Source organism: Wyeomyia smithii, chromosome 3 (genome assembly GCF_029784165.1).
Source record: "Wyeomyia smithii strain HCP4-BCI-WySm-NY-G18 chromosome 3, ASM2978416v1, whole genome shotgun sequence".
Classification (NCBI taxonomy): Eukaryota; Metazoa; Arthropoda; class Insecta; order Diptera; family Culicidae; genus Wyeomyia; species Wyeomyia smithii.
In genome coordinates, this window is record NC_073696.1 from 125,633,885 (window position 1) to 125,653,888 (window position 20,004).

Here is a 20,004-nt window from a genome sequence, read left to right on the forward strand (position 1 = left end):
CAAGAAGTGATCCGTCAGTGTAGAACATATTGTTGCAGTTGATGTTTCGATATTTATTGGAAAAAATTTTGGGGATCTGCTGCACGCGTAAATGATCCGGGATTCCACGAGTTTCTTCTATCATGGATGTATCAAAAAACACAGTAGAATCAGAAGTATTTGATGAGTCGACACGATTTGGAATATTCGAAGAAGGGTTAATATTTTGGGACATGTGATTGAAATACAATGTCATAAAACGGGTTTGAATTAAGTTCGATTAACCTTTCAAAATTTTCAATCACGGGACGGTTCAAGACCTCACATTTGATAAGAATACGAGAAGACAGGCTCCAGAAGCGGTTTTTCAATGGTAGTACTCCAGCTAAGACCTCCAAACTCATCGTATGGGTCGACTGCATGCAACCTGAGGCGATACGCAAACAACGATATTGTATTCGCTCCAGTTTGATCAAATGTGTGTTTGCTGCGGAGCGGAAGCAGAAACACCCGTATTCAATAACAGACAATATCGTTGTTTGGTAAAGCCTTATAAGGTCTTCTGGATGGGCTCCCCACCATTGTCCGGTTATTGTACGAAGAAAATTCACTCTTTGTTGACATTTTTTCATCAGATACCTCACGTGACAACCCCAGGTGCCTTTAGAGTCGAACCAGACACCAAGATATTTGTGTACCAAAACCTGAGAAATCGTTTTACCCATTAATTGTGTTTGAAGCTCAGCAGGTTCATGCTTCCTAGAAAAAACTACTATCTCAGTCTTCTCCGGAGAGAATTCGATACCTAGCTGTAAAGCCCAAGCAGACAAATTGTCCAAGGTAGCTTGCAATGGTCCTTGCAAATCGGCAGCTTTGGCTCCTGTAACAGAGATTACACTGTCGTCTGCGAGTTGTCTTATCGTGCATGAATTTGCCAGACATTCGTCGATGTCATTTACATAAAAGCTGTAAAGAAGGGGGCTTAAACATGAGCCCTGGGGAAGACCCATGTAGCTAATGCGAAAAGTTGCCAAATCGCCATGCGTAAAATGCATGTGCTTTTCGGACAACAAATTGTGCAAAAAATTGTTTAAAATTGGAGAAAAAAATTGTTTTTTTTTCATGAATCACTATTTAAAAAATCATAAAACATTTAAAAACTCAGATATCAAAAAACGGCTACGTAACAAGTTAGATAATCCATTTTTACATGTTAAAAAAAAAATTCAGCAAAATCGGTTCAGTAGATGCTGAGAAAAATTTACCACCAGTTGAAAAAACATGGTTTCGAGAAAAACACTGCCAATAACGTAATACTCACTATATTTGCACCCACGGTACACAAAATACATCTTCAAATATACCTTAATTCATAGCCGAAATGCCCGAACACCTCATCTTTCTCTAAACATCCGAAAAAAATATCACGAAAATTCATAATTTTTCAACTTTCCAGAGTAGGGTCCCCCCTTAAATCTAACCTTTTTTGACATATTTGCAGTTTCAGTGTACACTCTTGCAATCTCTGGGTATGTGATTATAGGGAAATGCAAAAGGTGCCTGTATAAGTCAACACGTCATGCCCTCGAACATATTCTTACAGTAGTCATCATTGTTCCTTCGAAAAGAGAGCTAAGGAGAGAGAAAGAGAATGGAAAAAGGGAAAATATGAACGTCAAATGCTTGAAGTTTACTAGCTTCTTAAAACTAAATACAAGCAATACAAGCAGTTTCTTAGAGCGAATTTCTTTTGTATTCCACCAGCTCACCTCGTTTGACCTGGAAGCAACTTAACTGCTGTCAAAACCCTTGTTTATTCGCTCGATTTTGGTCCAGTATTGAACTGGCGTGCTGCCCGAAGTGCACTGTAGAATTTGTAAGCTTCAACCCCCCACCGCACGAGCTTAGTTCGTAAACAATTATCTGGCATCTCTTTCTTACTTTTGTCTTAAATCTCGAGGTCGTTTCTTTATTCCTCGGCAGATATGCCCTGACGCAGTGGAATAAAGAAATTTTCTATCAGTTTCCCTCTTTTTCATCTTATGCTCTCTTTGCGGAGGGACAATGGTGTCTATTGTAAGAATATATTCGAAGACATGACGTGTTCACTTATACAGGCATCTCTTAAATTTACTGTTAAACACATACCCGGAATTGCAAGAATGTATACTGGAATTGCGAATATCTCAGTAACGGTTAGATTCAACGGAAAACGGACAAAATTTACGCATAAAGGGGTTAAAAATTATATGTTTACCTTTATAGGTACCTATATGTTTTATTTAAAAATTGCCTTCGTTTCAAATTTGACCTTCAAGCCCTCTGCGTCACCTCTAGACCTTAAAGAAATTCAACCAATTTTTTATGTGTTGCTTATTGAACCCCAAGGAGGTCTTTTTGCCTGGGAAAACAGATACCGTAAACATTTATGAAAACAAGCCCCACCCTACTGGAGCGTGCATACGATAGCTACCCAAAACATGACGTCAAAATCATTAAATGAAATCTCTGGTTGGCCAGGAGAAGAGATTCGGAACGGTTAGACAGCGATTCTGGATGAGGGAAAGCCCACTGAACCGCTCAAGAAGACTGCTGCAGCCTTACCAAAGCAGTCACCAACAGCGCAACGGACGGTGCTATCGGGTTCGTCGAGGGAAATCGACGTAACACTTGGTTCACTGAGGAGTGACAGACTATTTTAGACGAAAAGAAAGCAACCCGGATATTGAAATTTGGCAAAGGACCCAAAAAAACAGGGCGCGATGCAAACAGAAACGGAGACATGTTTTCCGGGACAAAAAGCGCTGCTTGCAAGAGCTAGAGTGTAAGGAAATGGAGCAGCTATTATCATTATTATCAATGAACGCATAAATTCTACAAGAAACTCAATGCATTCCGCGCAGGCTTTGTGCTGAAATCTGAAATATGTCGTAATGGGGGAATCTTGAGGGAAGAACATGGAGTGATCGACAGGTGCATGAGCACCGGAATGGCGTTGAGGTAGTAGATAGACTTCGTCTGAAGGACATTTCAGACGGTTGCCGAACAGTACACTAAACTAAAATGTGAAGCACAACAGATTGGATTGAAGGTGAAAACGACAAGGACCAAGTATGTGCTATCAAGAGAGACCAATCGACGGAGATGACTTCGAGGTGATAGACAAATTCGTTTACTTCGGATTATTGATAGCGTCAGCTACGATATGTCAACGAAGAAATCGTGCTTACTACGAATTTCACAAGCCTTAGGGTCTGGTAATCTTCATTCTCATATTAAGTGCATCATACAAGACCAGCAGTCCTCTACAGGCACGAGACGATGACAAAAGGAGTCCCAAGCGTTGGTCGTTTACAAACGATGTATGCTAAGGACTATCTTCGGCAGAGTATGTGAGGTATCCAGAAAGTCGCTAGAGCTGGAAAGGTCCCACCAGGGTGTTTGTATTGATTCCAGCAGATACAAAACGTAGAGGCATCCAACAATCTAGGTGGTTGAACCAAGTGAAGAAAGATCTTGGAAGTCTGGGGCGCTACAGAAACTTCAGCTTCACAACTTTTAGCTTATATTTTTATGAGTAGGTTCTTCTCAACTGAAAACCATATATGTGGAGTAATAGGATACATTTTGAATTTTTCGGCTCAAAAGTAAAGTTGGTTTTTTTTTTAAGTTTATTGAAGCAATATGTTAAATAGGATTTGTGTTTTCAGAATGGTAATTTCGAAATACACGCCCTCAAAGGTTAGAAGAAGTTATTCTCTTTGCTTATAAGTTTTCTATAGATATTTAATCTCAAGTTTTCAAAAGAAATAATTGTGGTGAGTTAGAAGGCTAGGGATCATTGAAGATTTCATCATATTCAAGGTCTACATAATTACTGTTATATTTTTCTTGACGAAGCCTAATGCATTGAGTGGGTACAGATAATAATATTGGTACACCCCCCAAGTAACAAAACTGGTTTTATCAATGTTTTATAGTGTTGTTTTGACTTTATTGAAGACTAAAAAACTTTGATAAAACTAATATTGTTACTATAGGCAGTTTGGAAGTTCTGATGTGAAACCAACCCTTATTTAAGCATCGCTAGAGGTAACGGATACCCAGTAGGTATTCTCGTCATCTGTGAGTGCCATATATCATTGTGGTTTTCCTGTTCAGTAAACACGCTGCAGATCAAAATAGAAGATTTGGGTATAATTAGTTTTAATGAGCGCAGAGCGAGTTTAATAGCTTTCCAACTAACATGAATATTAGGCATGATTTTTCTTTTGGTGTTCGATGTTCACTTCAACATAGTTTGGCATCATTAGTGCCACGACAAAAAACTGCAGGATCTCCAAGTTGTTAAAGGGCGGCCGGTTGTATTTTGTTCCGTTCACTCTTTATTGTTTTCGAAGCTATGAAAAGAACGCTAGATGCTTGGTTATCTTATCACCGTGATGAAGAAGGAAGCGGAAATATGCGGACATATTTTTGTATTTCCTGTCTATGCCTTTCCGCCATTATTGTTGAATTACGAGAGGGTCATTCATGCCACTTGCCTGCTGTTTCAAGCGTTGTTTACAAAGTAAAAATAGATTTCGAGTAGAAAATTATTGCCATGCCGGTGAAAACTAATTAACAATATTAAATTATAATCATTTAAATCGTTGTAACGGATCTGCTGAAAAAAGAGATGTGCTGCTCAACATTAACATTAACTCTCTAGTGCCCAAGTTAGTTTTTAGACGGACTTGGGTAAAATCAACATTTTTAAAGTATTTATTGAAGCTGTTTAGAGATTCGACTGACCCCGTCTGAAGGCGGCATTGGGTACTAAAGGGTTAAGTAATGGAAGTTCAGTCACTGGTTGGACATTTATTTGTTTTCTGGTTACTGCTACATCAGTGCAGTAGCGTACACCTGGTGACAAAAACTCTGCGACATCCATGACCACGGCGATACACTTTTTGATTCACTGATCGGAATGTAGGTTAATTTGATGACACAAACAACTCTATAAGCGGGCGTTGCACCAGAAATCTCGGATTTTCCACACCGCGTTATTGTTCGGTATAAAGCTGCATTCACTAGCGAGAGAATTTGCTACGGCTGGAAGAGAGAACAGAAACCGGTGCTCATTTTGATTTCAGCAGATTTAACCCTCCGGAAAAAAGGACACCGACTTTTGGTGTAGTTTTTTCTTTTTCGACAAAGCAAAAAGAAAATTATTTTTTATGAGGCGAAGGTACTATCTCTGCATGTTGGTGTCTGCTGATTTCATTTCGCTAGAACCGCGTCGTTATTCGACACCGTCTCCGTGACGCCACCGGCCAGACCCGTGTATCCTTTCACCGAATGCCCGCCGGACAAATTGTAACCGTGAAGTTTTCCAGTACTGGGATGAATTGTAGTAATTGGATGGCAATTTTCGGAATGTTTATATAATCGTAATCAAAAATTTTTGTTTAAATGGCATTCCAACAGACAGACAAGTGCCTGAGTGTCGGATCTTAATATGGAAGTTTATAATGGCCCAGACCTGGGTATTCATTTAATGCTGAAATTTTAAAAAACATTATCGAAGATTGATAGCAGTAAACCAACGACATTAAAATTGATTGATAATAAAGGTCCAGTTTTGCTTGTGCTGTTTCAGGGGATGGAAATATATAGGTTGAGTTTGTGCTAAGTCTAAACGGTAAAGGTCAATCTCGATCAACCGCCAGAAATTCAAGGATGTTGTGCTAAGCTGAACTGCTATGATACGTAAAACTCCCCTTTGCAACATGCCATTTTATTCACTTTTAGTCGAATTTCACGGAACATTCACAACGGTATTCTTAGTACAATGGAAACAACACAATTCCAGAAAAAAACAGCAATAGAAAATATCTTTAGAACAAAACCCGACCTGCAGCGATTATGAGAAACGTGATTTTCATTCTCCCTGACGGCTTTCATTATCTGATAAATTACTCTGAAGAAAAATCCAGCTAGCCTATTCTACTCCTGTAATCTCAGCATTCGACCCTACGCATGGGAAAACACAGCCAATAGAGTAACAAATGTAGTGGCGGATTTTGTTGTTTACTGGAATGAATTGTGGTAAAAAGAGAATCTACTACGGTTGAACAATATAAACACATCTGAGCTTATAGTTCTTCGTCACTCACCATCGTCAGTCATATTGCAAATATTTCATCCCATCTGAGTTCGAATTATACTGAACGATGCACATATATCTTAGGCGGCTTCTCCGATATATCAAACATTGCACACAATTGAGATTCAATTTTCAACTTGAAGGACAACTTTCAGAGCACAGATGGTGACGAAAACTTTTTTTTTCACAGCATGGCCTCAAAAGAACGAACAAACAGATAGTTTTTGGCAGTCGACACAGCGGAGAGCTTTGCGAAGTTGGTCACATTCATGACTGCTTCAAGTTGTACTCTTAGAAATTGATTTTTTCGCAAATCATTCTACAGCGCAAGAAGTCCACAAGAATTCTGACGATGGCATCACTGTACGCTGTAATATCAAATTATAAGTCAGCAAACAAAAAGAACAAAAACTTGTTGAAGCATTGGAGCTGATTTCTTGCTCTCGAGAAACATTCCGTCAGCAAACTTTACTCGACAACTGTCGAGTTAGCGACAGACGAAAACATTGATGGCCGTCATGTGCCGTCACAGAAAATCGCAGTTTGAGCATTTTCAGTTTTTCTTCTCGACAACACGGAATAGTATAAGTTTTGAAAGAGGTTGTGTTTGCAGGGGTTATGTTATACCTCATTTATAAGCAAAAAAAAAACATTAAAATATTTTCGCACATGTATGTTATATGAAAATGAACAGGGCTCGTAAGAAAAATTAAAATATATGCAAACATATTCATAGGCAATCGTTGAAATGGGAACAAACTTTGTAGTTTAGGTTGTGTCATACAATCATATAGGTTATACCCCACGGGAAGAAACTAAAACGAATTAAGTGGATTTAGTGATCAACCTCGGATCGGGTAGAATATGAGACCGAGCGGAACGAAATCTCAAAAGTTCCATTTAATTACGGAACGGGGAATAGAACGGGTGAAGCTTCCGGGGTCCAGAAAAAATACTGATTTTGATGGCAATCACAGACAGAAAACTGCCTATCCGCACTGTTATATGCAGAATTTCCTCTCTCAATCCTATTGAATATTGTGAGTTAGGCTTTATGAAATTGGCTGTGCCTAACGATTAGATTACTTTTAGGAAATTGTCTGATTATTCCGTGCAAAAAAAAATGTGACAGTATAGAATACTGGTAACCCAAAAAAACAAGCTATTTTCTTTTTATGACAGTGGTAACGATTTTTGGCCGGTCCGTTTTCCAGCGACAAGCCGGCGGTTGATTACGAAACATCTTTCTTTAAACATATATTTAGTTTTTTCTCTTTTTGCAAGAAAGTAGACAATATTATTTGTTCTTTTGCGCTCTTTTCGTTATTTGCGCAGTGTAAGAATATCAAAAAGTTATCGGGGATCATTTAAATTACTGTGCTCAGCACTTTGTCATCCTTGTGTTTCAGCCAACATATGATTTTCATTGGTAATTAATATTGCTACTGGGATCTTCTTTAAATATTCAAGATCTTTTTTTTTTTCAAAGATTGGTAAGAAAATGTTATTATGTGAACAATTCTTAGTATTTTGGCTTTAAAAATAGGCATCGAGAAAAAATTGTTGCGTTGCGTAATGGATCTGTTATTTTCAGCCAACTGTTCTCTTCAATAATTGTTTTTCAGTCTCGTATATCAACAGCATTGTTAGCATTACTTTGGAAAATCTCAGACAACTGTCTAGAAATGCGAAAGAATAAAACAGAAAACAAAATGTACCGAGACCGAAAAAGGCAAAACGTAATTAGAAGCAGTCAGCTTTTATACGTGTGGTAAGATGAAGTAGGGTGTAATGAATTTTGCCAGCCAGCAGAAAAAAAAGTCCACCGAAGCGAGGGTCTTCATTTTTGCTCGGTCGATTTAGTCCGAATTCAATCCTCCAAATGAGCTACAATCAGTACGAATCCCGCCAGTCACCGTTGGTAAGAGTAACTGGCGCCCCGGTGCTGTGAAAAAAAGGTTCCTCTTCAATGGTTTTCGATCGTCATGACATCGAAGTCGGTTTTTGCTTAAACCCTCTTCGCTCGAACGACCTTGGACTGTTTTCAATCGGGCGATAATCCAACGATTGCGTTACATCCATTGTGAACATCCTGGTTAAGTGTACTGTGATGTTGAAAATGTCCGTCTCTGCTTCTCGGCCACCGTATGTCAAATTCAAGTTACGATAGATATTATCCATTTGGTTCGGCCTGCTATAGTGCCAATGAGTTGCTAATTGGAATCAATTAATGATTGCTGTCGATCTTGAATAATAGCCCCTCTGGAGAATGGAACGGAGCTGTGCTGAAACAAGGAAAAGCACTTTAGTTAATGATTACGAACTTTGATGTACACCAGAATAGTCTAGGGATGAAGTTTATATTAAACTGTATGTAAGGGTATGCTACAAGGTTCTCATCCGGGAGGCTTGTTTTCATCTAACTTCGAGTATTTATATTCAATTTAAGAGGGATGGATCACATTAATTTAAACATTTTCTACATTCTTGCCGTGGCAGTCTTTATTGCGTTGAGCTAAAAACTTCATTATTCGGCAGATTAATTTTCCTTTGCTTTCTACGCGAGATTGAATTATTCCTAGCTTGATACATTTAATTCGTCGACTTGCCATTCTAAATTGAAAAGTAAGCTAAAATTCTGCAGTCTTTAAGCAAACCGGAGGACTATTTCCGGTTACACAACGCATACACCAGAGAAACCGTAGGCCGTTATCGCCGTTGGATGTATAACTGTAGTTCTACCATCAGCGATGATACCCAACGGACCGCTTAGTAATCATTCTTGCATCCGAGGACGGTGACACACGACACAACATTGCCGCATGCCAAAGCCAGATAAAGCCTAGCACGATGCAAAAGTAAGAGCTTGGGTACACAGTGAACAACATAAAGGATATTTGACGATTACGACAACAAAACACCGAGCCAGAGCATTTTGAAGTCATTTTGGCGTACGGCAGTCTATTCTTCTTGGATAATCTTGTAGAAAGGCTCGACAGCAAATGTTGTGGGTTGAAAGTTGAAATGCTTCAATTTTATCAAAAAAGTAAAAATGTTCCACAATTCGATACATTGATACAAATTTGTTCGACAATTTACTTATATTAATATTTGCAATAACTAGAGATCGAAAAAGGTGCGTACATACAAAATTGTATACGTTTATTAAAACATTGCTTGAAAATTAAAAATTGATTAAAATTTTAAGATTTTTCAGTTGACTAACATAAGGCGAAAAATCGGATGTACGATTCGGTTTGGATAATTTCATTCTTCAATATTTTTTGTTAAGCAATATACAAAAAAATAAATGCAAATTTTAACCACAGCGAGTTTCAATATGGCGGCTAAAAAGAACAGAATGTATTTGCAGATTTGCGCAAAACTGAGACTGCAGCAGATTATTCCGGTCGCGGTGATTTTGAACGTCCCATGGCACGCTCGAGGTAATGCCGTTCGGGCCGCACTTCGTTCAATAGATGCACTTTGGATCGAAAATGGTTGGCATCACTAATTAGTTAATTAGCACAGCAGTGCCACCACTAATATGATATGATAGAAGACTTGCTAAATAACAGTAACGATGGATATTGAAATGTAATAAGGTTTGTTTCACTTAGTATTTGGACGTTTCCTTTTATTTACTGCAGCGCCTCTAGCTGTCGTACCGAGAAACTAATGACAGCATTTCGATCTGGAAGGTTTGTTTACTTAGTGGTGAAAATTTCGTCAGGACTGGTACACGCGTTTAAAAGTTATCCAGGATGGAACGCAAGAAACGAGAAAAAAATTGTGCACACCTACGTTGAAAATCCAACATGGTCAGGAGGAATGATCGCCAAGGCTCCAAACTACCGAAATCGACTGTGAATACTGTGTTCAAACGTTACCGGGACACTTTGACTGTGGATCGAGCTAAACAAACCAAGCGTAGAAGTGAAACATTGGACCGGGAACTACGAGTGCTGGTCATCAGGGCAGTCCGGAATAATCCTTGGGTCTCCCTCCGTGATTTGGCGAAAAGGTTCAATGCAGCACTTAGTACAATTCGTCGAATCTGTATGCGTGAAGGATTACGGTCATATCATGCCAGCAAACAACCCAACAGGACGCTGAAACAGAAGCTGGTTGCCAAAACCCGAACAATAAAGCTATACGAGCAAGTCCTGACAGAGTACAACGATTGTATTTTGATGGACGATGAAACATCCCAAGTAGCAAATCTGCGTAAGGGAAATGCTCCAGATCGGTCCAAATTTGTTTTCGTGGATAAATTCGCCCGCAAGTTGATGATTTGGCAAGCTATTTTTAACTGTGGAGAGAAGAAAAACGTTTTCATCACTGGAGCAACCATGAATGGACAAGTTTACAAAAGGGAGTGTCTTCAGGAGATAGTTTTGCCGTTCATCCAGTCATACGAAGGCCCCGTGAAGTTTTGGCCCGATCTAGCTAGCTGCCATTACACCCGGGATGTATTGGAATGGTACGAGCAGACTAATATTGTCATCGAAAAAGGATTAATTCACCAAACTGCCTACAGTTTCGTCCAATCGAAAGATATTGGGCAATAATCAAGCTTAACTTGAGGAAGTGTGGCAAATCAATCAAAACATCATCTGATATTGATGGGAGGTATTTGACGAAAAGTTCGAGAATTTATCAGAACAGCAGACAAGTTTTTTTTCCTGTATTTTTTCCTTGAAGTTTAATAAAAACCCAACCAAACCATATTTTTACCTGTTTTTTACCTATTTCCTCATGGATAAGTCGCAAATTGTATGCGGCCAAGTTCTAACTGAAACAGACATTAAAAAGTTTCAAAGTCGACAGTTCGTATCAATTACGTAAGACTACAGCATGTACAGACATCAAATGTCGACTCCAACCTAGAACTGTGATATCCCAAAATTCTGTGTCAGTTGCATTTGACGGCGTAAATGATCAAATCGCAAAAGAGGATTTTTTTCGACCAATCATTGGTAAGCGTCGTCTCTTCATCCATCGACCAATGTTGACGATCTGAAGCTGATAAACTTTGCCGCGACCAGAGGAATGGTTATCTGTTCAATAAGTTCGAGTACAACTTATCATCGTTGTGTAGGTGCGCACCATGTGCATTCTGTGTGTTGGTATTGGTGTCAGCATTAGTCTCATATATAGGCTAACCGACGCACACGGTGTCAACTTGCTGTCATTTGTTGTTTGCTTACCACGCGCGACGTCATAGTAAAAGTGTTTGCGAGAGACCCGGCGATGTATTCCGGCAATTGAAAACCCACGGGGCGAAGACGAACTTCATCTGTACCATTATTCGTCGGTACCGGGAGACCGGCTTAGACTAGGGCCGTACGAGATCTGGGAGGCTGCGTTCGTCTAGGACACCAGCAGGCATCAAGGTGATGAGAGAGCGGGTTCATCGAAAAATGAGCCATCCGATCCGATGCTGATATGGATTTTTCGATCCGGATGCTCACACCTTCTAGGCGGAGGTCCTGGGACACAAGCCGTACAAAAACGCAAGGTTTGCGGGGTGACGAAGGCTACAACGAGGAAATGGCTGGACAGAGCCAAATTGATAATTGCTTTGTAGGCCGACGGACCGTTTACCGGCCGAACGAATTAGAGATGTCCAGCTACTTCTCTATGCCGCTCTCCTGTCACATCGTACATCAGCAGATCGTGCGTCTTCTTCCACCGCGCACATCCACCGAGGGCGAGGCCTACCACGAAGTCGACGGCCTCTTCCTGGTTCTCTACTAAATACGGTTATGGCGGCTCCTTCGCCAGGAATTCTGGCTACATGTCCAGCCCACAGAAGCCTGCCCCACTGTCTTACTTTCACTACATCAGCATATTTGTATATCTGGTACAGCTCGTGATTCATGCGTCTGCGCCACACTCCATCTTCCAGTTTACCGCCAGGTATCGATCGCAAAATTTTACGCTCAAATACTCCGAGCACTCGTCGATCAGCTTTCTTCAGCGACCATGCTTCATGTCCGTAAAGGGCAATTGGGAAGTTCAGCGTCCTATACAGTGCTAGTTTTGTATAAGTTTGCGAACTACGGAACCACTCTAAGGAGGATCAACTCTTTATCCTGAACAGATCCCATATAAATTCCGGAAATACAGCCTGTAGACTCACCATCTGTTTGTGGTTTTCAAGGCGGCGTACGACTCAGTCAGACGAAATAAGCTTTGGCAGTTTGCGTCGAAACTGATTGAGCTGATTCGAATGACGCTATAGGGATCAATATCTTGCGTACGAATGGCGGGTAAAAAAGACACGCATTTAAACCTTCTGTTCAACATTGCCTTTGAAGGTGCAGTACGAAGAGCAAACGTGTAAAAAAACGGCACCGCCATTACAGAATCTTACACGCCAATTTTGGATTAACTGTAGAGGTGTAAAAGAGACCTTCACCCTCTTGAGGAGAGAAGCGGCTGGGCTGGGGCGCATGCCAAAATAAAGTAAATGGTAGCTATCAGAGAGCGTGGGAGTGCTAGTAATATTGGGGAAATTAATGAAGTGATTGAGGAATTCATACACTTAGCTGGCTACGGTGAAATCCCATAGTCAGCAAACTCGCACGAAACTAGTGCTCTATAAAACGCTGACCTTCCCGCTTGTTTCTCGGTGGTTTTGAGCGTAGGGTGCTGAATTTAATACTAGGCGGTAAGTTAGAAGATGAAGTGTGGCGCAGACGCATGATTCACGAGCTGTACCAAGTGTACAAATATGTTGACATAGTAAAGGTGATAAAACATGGCAGGTTGCCATGGGTTGGGCATGTAGCCAGAATACCCCACGTAAGAGTAGCCAAAATTATGCTCAGGCGAAAACTAGCAAGAGACACCCACTTAGACTTCGCACCTAGTGGTTGTGCACTTTCAAGGAAGACGTACGAGCTGCTGGCTGGGGCCCTAGATCAGCACATCTGTGCATCTACTATTCGTTCGGCATTCGATCCCTAGGAGGGCTGTTTCCAAAAAAAACAACAACAACAACAACTTATAATAAATACCATTAAACTATGAAAGTGCTTTATTTCACTCAAAATATCAAAGTTTCAATGGTATCCAAAAAAATTCTGATTTTTATCGTTCCCCGAAGTTACAGTACCGCAGTGCAAATATAGACTCGAACTATACTTTAATTGCAGTATGCATGCGCTCAAAACACTCGACGGTGTATAGCACGCGTCAAAGCCGAACACCGCGACCCGACATCAAACAGCTACGGGATCCACAGCAGCTAGAGGCGGTAGCAATGTTACAGCAGGGAAAGGTTGTATGGCAATCAATCTAGGAATACGTGCAGATGACGCCAGGCTCACCTTTACAAAATTCAGGAGGAAATCGACAGGTAGAAAAACAACAAAGCCGTTGGCAGTGACCAATCACCAAGTGAGCTTCACGGTTGTGATGGGCGCTGGGCGGTGACTGTCATGATTTGGGAAGATGAGATACTACGAGGGAATGAATGGAAGGAATTGGGTGTTCCATCTACAAAAAAGACTGACAAGCTGGACTGTAACAAGTATCGTTCAATCACGCAGCTATGGGCTGCCTACAAGATAATCTCTCAATTTCTAAGCCGCCGCCCATCTCTTACTGCGGAGGAAATCGTGAGGAAATACCAGACAGGACTCATGGGGCCCGCGCCACTACGGATTTTTGCAGATTTTTTCACTCCAGAAATGCAGCAAATACAACATAAGTACACATCGTCTACTCATCGAATTCAAAGCAGCGTATGACACAATCGAACGAGATCAGCTATGGCAAATTATACACGAACATGGGTTCCCGCACTTACGAGATTGGTCAGAGTGACGATAAACAGGTGAACAATGCGAATTTCTGGGACGCTCTCGAGTCTCTTCGTATCTCGAGAGAGTTGCAACAAGGTAATAGGCTTCCATGCCTACTGTTTGCCAGTAAGGCCAGTCCGGCCAGTTACTTGGATTTGCCAACGATATTGACATTATGGTACGCAACTTTGGGACGTTGACAGAACGTACAGTAGACTTAAGGCAGTCAATCGGGTGAGACTAGTCATAAACACCTCGAAGACAAAACTCATGTGAAGTAGCCACGAAACATGTATCTTGTTCGTGGAGGACGAACGTACCCTTGGGGTTTTCAAACGGAAGGAGCTGCGTACGATTTACGGTGGGGTACAGATGGAAGATGAGACATGGAGAAGACAAATGAACCACGAGTTCGGCATTTGCTTGGGGAACCCACTGTAGTCCATATGGCTAAAATCGGAAGGCTATGTGGGGCTAGAAATTATGCGTTGACAACCTGGAAAGAGCGACGGTCCTCACAAGTTTAGATCTCACGCCTCCATGAGCCACATGATCACAATAGACTGCCAGCAGAAACATGGACACAGCTGGTTGGCGTAGCCTGGGTAATGTTGTCAATCCGGCAATAGCTAAGTGATAAGGTGCGACGCGACCATTGGCGCGATAACCTTTTTCCGGCGGTAGAGGAAATGCTTCGCAAACCTGAGCGTCTGTTCACCAAGATGGTGCGGCTCAAAACAGCGTCTGTTCTCCATGTTAGGGGCGGCTGATCGACGTCCTAGTGTCAGCGTGGGACTCTAAACAGTGCTGACACGATGGTCCTCCGGCGAGACAAGGGGTTGGTGCAGGCGTTACAAGCCAGCCGTAAAAATTATCGGTACAGGAAGCAAACAATGTAAATTCGGACCGGAACAATCGGCATAGACCCAGGCAACGGAAACGAACTGACGATTGGAAACTCGGATCATGGAACTGCAAATCCCTTAATTGTTTGATAAGTACCCGCATTCTTTCCGACTTATACAGGGTCCGCAAGTTCGACATTGTAGCGCTGCAGGAGGTATGCTGGAAGGGAGTATCGGTACATACGTACAAAGATGGTTATACCATTTACCAGAGCTGCGGCAACACACACGAACTGGGCACAGCTTTTATTGTGATGAGTGATACGAAGAAGCGCGTGATTGGGTGGTAGCCAATCGACAACAGAATGTGCAAGTTAAGGATTAGAGGCCGTTTCTTCAACGTGAGCACAGCCCTCACCTAGGAAGTAACGATGACGATAAGGAAGCCTTTTACGCGCGGCTGGAGCGTGCATACGATAGCTGCCCAAAACATGACGTCAAAATCGTTATCGGAAAGCTTAACGCTCAGGTAGGCCAGGAGGAGGAATTTAATTCGGTTATAGGGAAGCTCAGCGCTCACCGGTTAACGAAATAAAACGGCCTTCGACTAATTGACTTCGCCAGCACCAAGAACATGGCCATAGGTAGCACCTACTTCCAGCATACCCTCCCATATCGGTACACCTGGAGATTACCACAACATACCGAATCATAAATCGATCACGTTTTGATTGAAGGAAGGCACTTCTCGGAGGTTATCGACGTCCAAACCTACCGTAGCGCAAACGTCTATTCTGACCAATATCTTCTGATGGTCAAAATGCGCCAAAGACTTTCGATTGTCAACAACATCCGCTACCGTCACCCGCAACGGTATTACCTGGAACGACTCAAATTTCACGAAGTCGTTACTGAATACATGCAAAGCCTGGAGGCAGCACTGTCGGAAGAGGGTGAACTCATCGAAGCTCCTCTAGGGCAGCGGTTTTCAACCTGGCGTACGCGTACCCCTGGGGGTACTCGAAAGCCTTCAGGGGGTACGCGAAAGAAAAATCAGTAATGGCGGACAAAGCAACTATTCTCTATAATATTTCATTTGTTGGTCAATCTAGCCCCTAAAACATGACTGTAGCAATCAAACAAGCAAAAGTTTAACTTGGAACCTTAATTAGACTACTACTCTCCAGCTCTGCAAGAAAATTCCAAGCCAGGGGGTACAATCGATATGAAAAATATCGCCAAGGAGTACACGGACAGAAAAAGGTTGAGAATCGCTGCTCTAGAGGACTGCTGGAGTAATGTAAAAGCAGCCATTAACAACGCAGCGGAAGGTGCCATAAAGTTCGTCGAGAGGAGTCGACGTAACGGCTTTTTCTACGAGGATTGTCAGACGATTTTAGACGAGAAGAATACAGCGCGAACATTGATGCTGCAGCATGAGACCCGTCAAAACCACATCCCTGTCACGAACGTCATTCCCATACATTTTGCTTGAAGCCGTTTTTCTCTGGCTCTTTGGCTCGATTATACGTCAAAAGGCTGTCAGTGCTTGCGAAACAGCCGAATAAGCTCCGTCCATGCGAGATCAACTGTTGGTGCAAGTGGTGTGTACGAATGCAAAAAGCGAAGAACGACTGTTTTGTTCTGATCGTTCTATGGATTTTGTGCAGGACATAAATGGTTGTTAATATACAAGAAGGGCGACAAGTTGAAATGTGAGAGCTATCGAGCGATCACGATTCTCAACGCAGCCTACAAAGCGCTCTCCCAGATCGTCTTCCGCCGTCTCTCGCCGCTAGCAGGGAGGTTTGTTGGAAGTTATTAAGCCGGTTTTGTGGATGGGAGATCAACGGACCAAATCTTCACGCTGCGGCAGATCCTCTAGAAGTGTCGCGAATACCAGGTCCCCACGCACCATCTATCCATCGATTTCAAGGCCGCCTACGATACTGTCGACCGTGTAGAGCAATGGTAAATCATGGACGAAAATGGTTTTCCTGCGAGACTAACTTACTTGCCAACTGTTCAACATTGCGCTTGAAGGTGTGATGAAACGTGTGGCCTTTAACATTCATCTGCTCCACTGACGACGTGGACCTTGTCGGAAGGACGTTCCAGACTGAACAGTACACCAAACTGAAACGTGAAGCAGAAAAGGTTGGATTGAAAGTGAATACGTCAAAGACCAAGTATCTGCTAGCAGGAGGAACTGAGCGTGATAGGACTCGCATAGGCAGTAGCGTAATAATTAACGGAGACGATTTCGAGGTGGTTGACGAATTTGTATACCTCGGATCTTAGGTGTCGTCAGACAACAACTGCAGCAGAGAAATCCGCAGACGTATTGTATCTGGAAGTCGTGCCTACTACGAAGTCCACAATACTTTGAGGTCTGGTAAACTCCGCCCCCGTACCAAGTGCACCATGTACAAGACGCTTCTAAAACTAGTAGTCCTCTACGGGTACGAGACATGGACAATGCTCGAGGAGGACTTGCAAGCACTGGCCTTTTTCGAACGACGTGTGTTTAGGACTATCTTCGGCGGTGTATGTGAGGATGACGTATGGAGGCGAAGGATGAACCACGAGCTAGCGTAACTCTACGGCGAACCCAGTATCCAGAAAATCGCGAAAACTGGAAGGGTATAATGGGCGGGACATTGTGAGAATGCCGGACAACAATCCCGCAAAAATGGTGTCCGTCTTGAATCCGGCCGGTACAAGACGTAGAGGTGCACAACGAGCTAGGTGGTTAGACCAAGTGGAGCAAGATCTTGGAAGTGTGGGACTCCTAAGACACTGGAGACAAGCTGCTATGAACAGAGGACTTTGGTGTGACATTGTGACGCAGGTGAAATCCTGAGGGATGTTTCACCAGGAAAGTGAGTAAGTATGTGGGGCTAGACATGTCGTAAGGATGTTGGACGAAACCCCAGTCAAAATGGTTTTAGATAACAAATCAACAGAAACGCTGCGTCGTGGCGCGCAATGTGCACGGTATATCGACCAAGTGGAAAGAGATCTCCGTTGCCTACGCAGCCTGCTCACTGCAGTGCTTTTATTGTGTCTAGGTAGGAAAGTATATTGCGTAATTTGCTTTGTCTCGTAACTAAAAGAAATAAATCCAGCTGGCCGTACGGCAATATTGCTCTTCGATTGTTTTTGAATTTATCTCAGCAGTGCGGTGTACTTTTGTGTATTTTTTTCACTAGAGTGATTCACCATTCTTGTTTCGCTCAGCTGTAATGTGCAGCAAACAGAGCACAAAGAAAGAAGTGCGGTACAAAAAATGGCTACACGCAGCGCTCATGCTGGGCAAGAAGTGAGCGGTGAATATAAACTCTGCTCTTTTCACATATTGAGAAGAATAACAAGCCTGAAAATCAGGTTTTTTTTGTCAATCTAAAACAAATTAATTAGAACAGAATATCTTGTTTGTAAAATTAAAAAAAAAAAAAAGGGAATTGGTAGAAAAAGCGGGTAGAAAAAACTGAGACAATTTTTTCAAATACCATATTTTGATTAGCTCAAAAACGAGTTGAAATTTTGCTCTTTTTTGTGTGAAACTTTAAGGTTATAACAAAAAATTTAGTAAAAATTTCAAACTGGATGGATAGATACCCGATCCAACAATACGTTGAAATTATCAAAATTTACTACCGAAGTTCTGAGTCAGTGGCCTCAACTTTAGGAGCGCTACGTTCAATTTATGGTCATTATTATCGACTAGCCAGATCAACGACCACAATCACAGTACTGTACAGTACTAGTTTACTTAGTATTTCACGGTTTATAGGTTAATCTCAATTTTCCTTGATTAAATTATAGCATTGGAAGCATAATTGGTACTATCCCAAAAAACGAACATAAGATAATCGCAGACAAAGTATGAACTGACATTTGTATATTGTATCATTTCATTATAACAATATGTTTTCCGTTAAAAAATTGTCGAAATGAATTTTTCCCATACCTAATCTAACCAAATTTAAACAACATAAGAACATTGGAACATAATAGTTCAAGTTTTTCAGTACTTAACTGTAAAATTTGATTAATTGCGATTAATTTTTGGCCGATATTAAAACTACTAAACTACTTGGTCACATTAATATCCCCTTAACCTTCAGTGGAAATTGAAACAAGCCATTGCCATCCTAAGAACACTAGCGGCTTTTTAAACAAACGATTCAATTACAAATATGGTAAAATTACGCGTGCACCAAACACAATCAGGGTAGTTCTTATACAAGCAATCGGAATGTTCTCTCTGTGTAGCCAAACGCTAGCAAACGTGGCGAGGGATTTGCGTGCATAAAATGTTGACGTTTGAACATCGGTTTAGATCACCATTCTAGTGTACGTGGGAACTCAAACATCCGGAGTCTTATCAGATTCTCTAGTTCAGATTGATAAACCCTGAATTGTGTTTTGTCCGCCCGAGAAGGACGTATGTAGCAATTCAATCTGCGGCATGTTTGTATTCATAAGGAATGCAAACAAACGCTACAGCGCTGCCCGATTAGACAACCGACTCTCTGCTTCCTTGTACAACTGTATTGCATTATGTTACGCATAACTATCTGGAACTGAGATCGAGAGCTAGAGAGCCGTTGTTTCCATATTCATAATTCCACAGCAGGATTAGCAAACCATTTGGTACTTCTCTTCGGTTTCAGTAAAGTTTTCAGTTGCAGTAAAACAGACGGAATATTCTGCTTTTATGTAGCTACTCGGGGAAGACACTTTCATCACTATTTAAAGTCCCGTCAAAGCTTTCATATTTAATTCAAACTTTGAAAGATAGATTCATGTATAATTGAAATTTAAAAAGGTACATAAATTTATTTAATTCCGCTTTTAACGCGAAGCAAAAACGGAAACGGCTATCTGTCTTCCTGGAAAGATTATTTCTTCCGAAGCGCAGAATAACCTTATTACTGGTTGCATTTCACAAGCTTGTTACCACATCTGTTGGATTGAGCGAAAACTTTACTTCCATCTCATTAATGGATGATGTTATACAGACATTACTTCAGAGCATCGATATGCAACTTGAGTTTTTGTTACGGGCACATACAGCAAGGGAACTTTAGTTTTCAACAACAGAAAATTTGAAAATTCATTACTTTGGTAAGGAGTTATGGACCGATTTATCAACGAAAATTAAAACCAATTTTCAGGAAATAACTAAATTCCCGTTCTATTAAGACGTAAC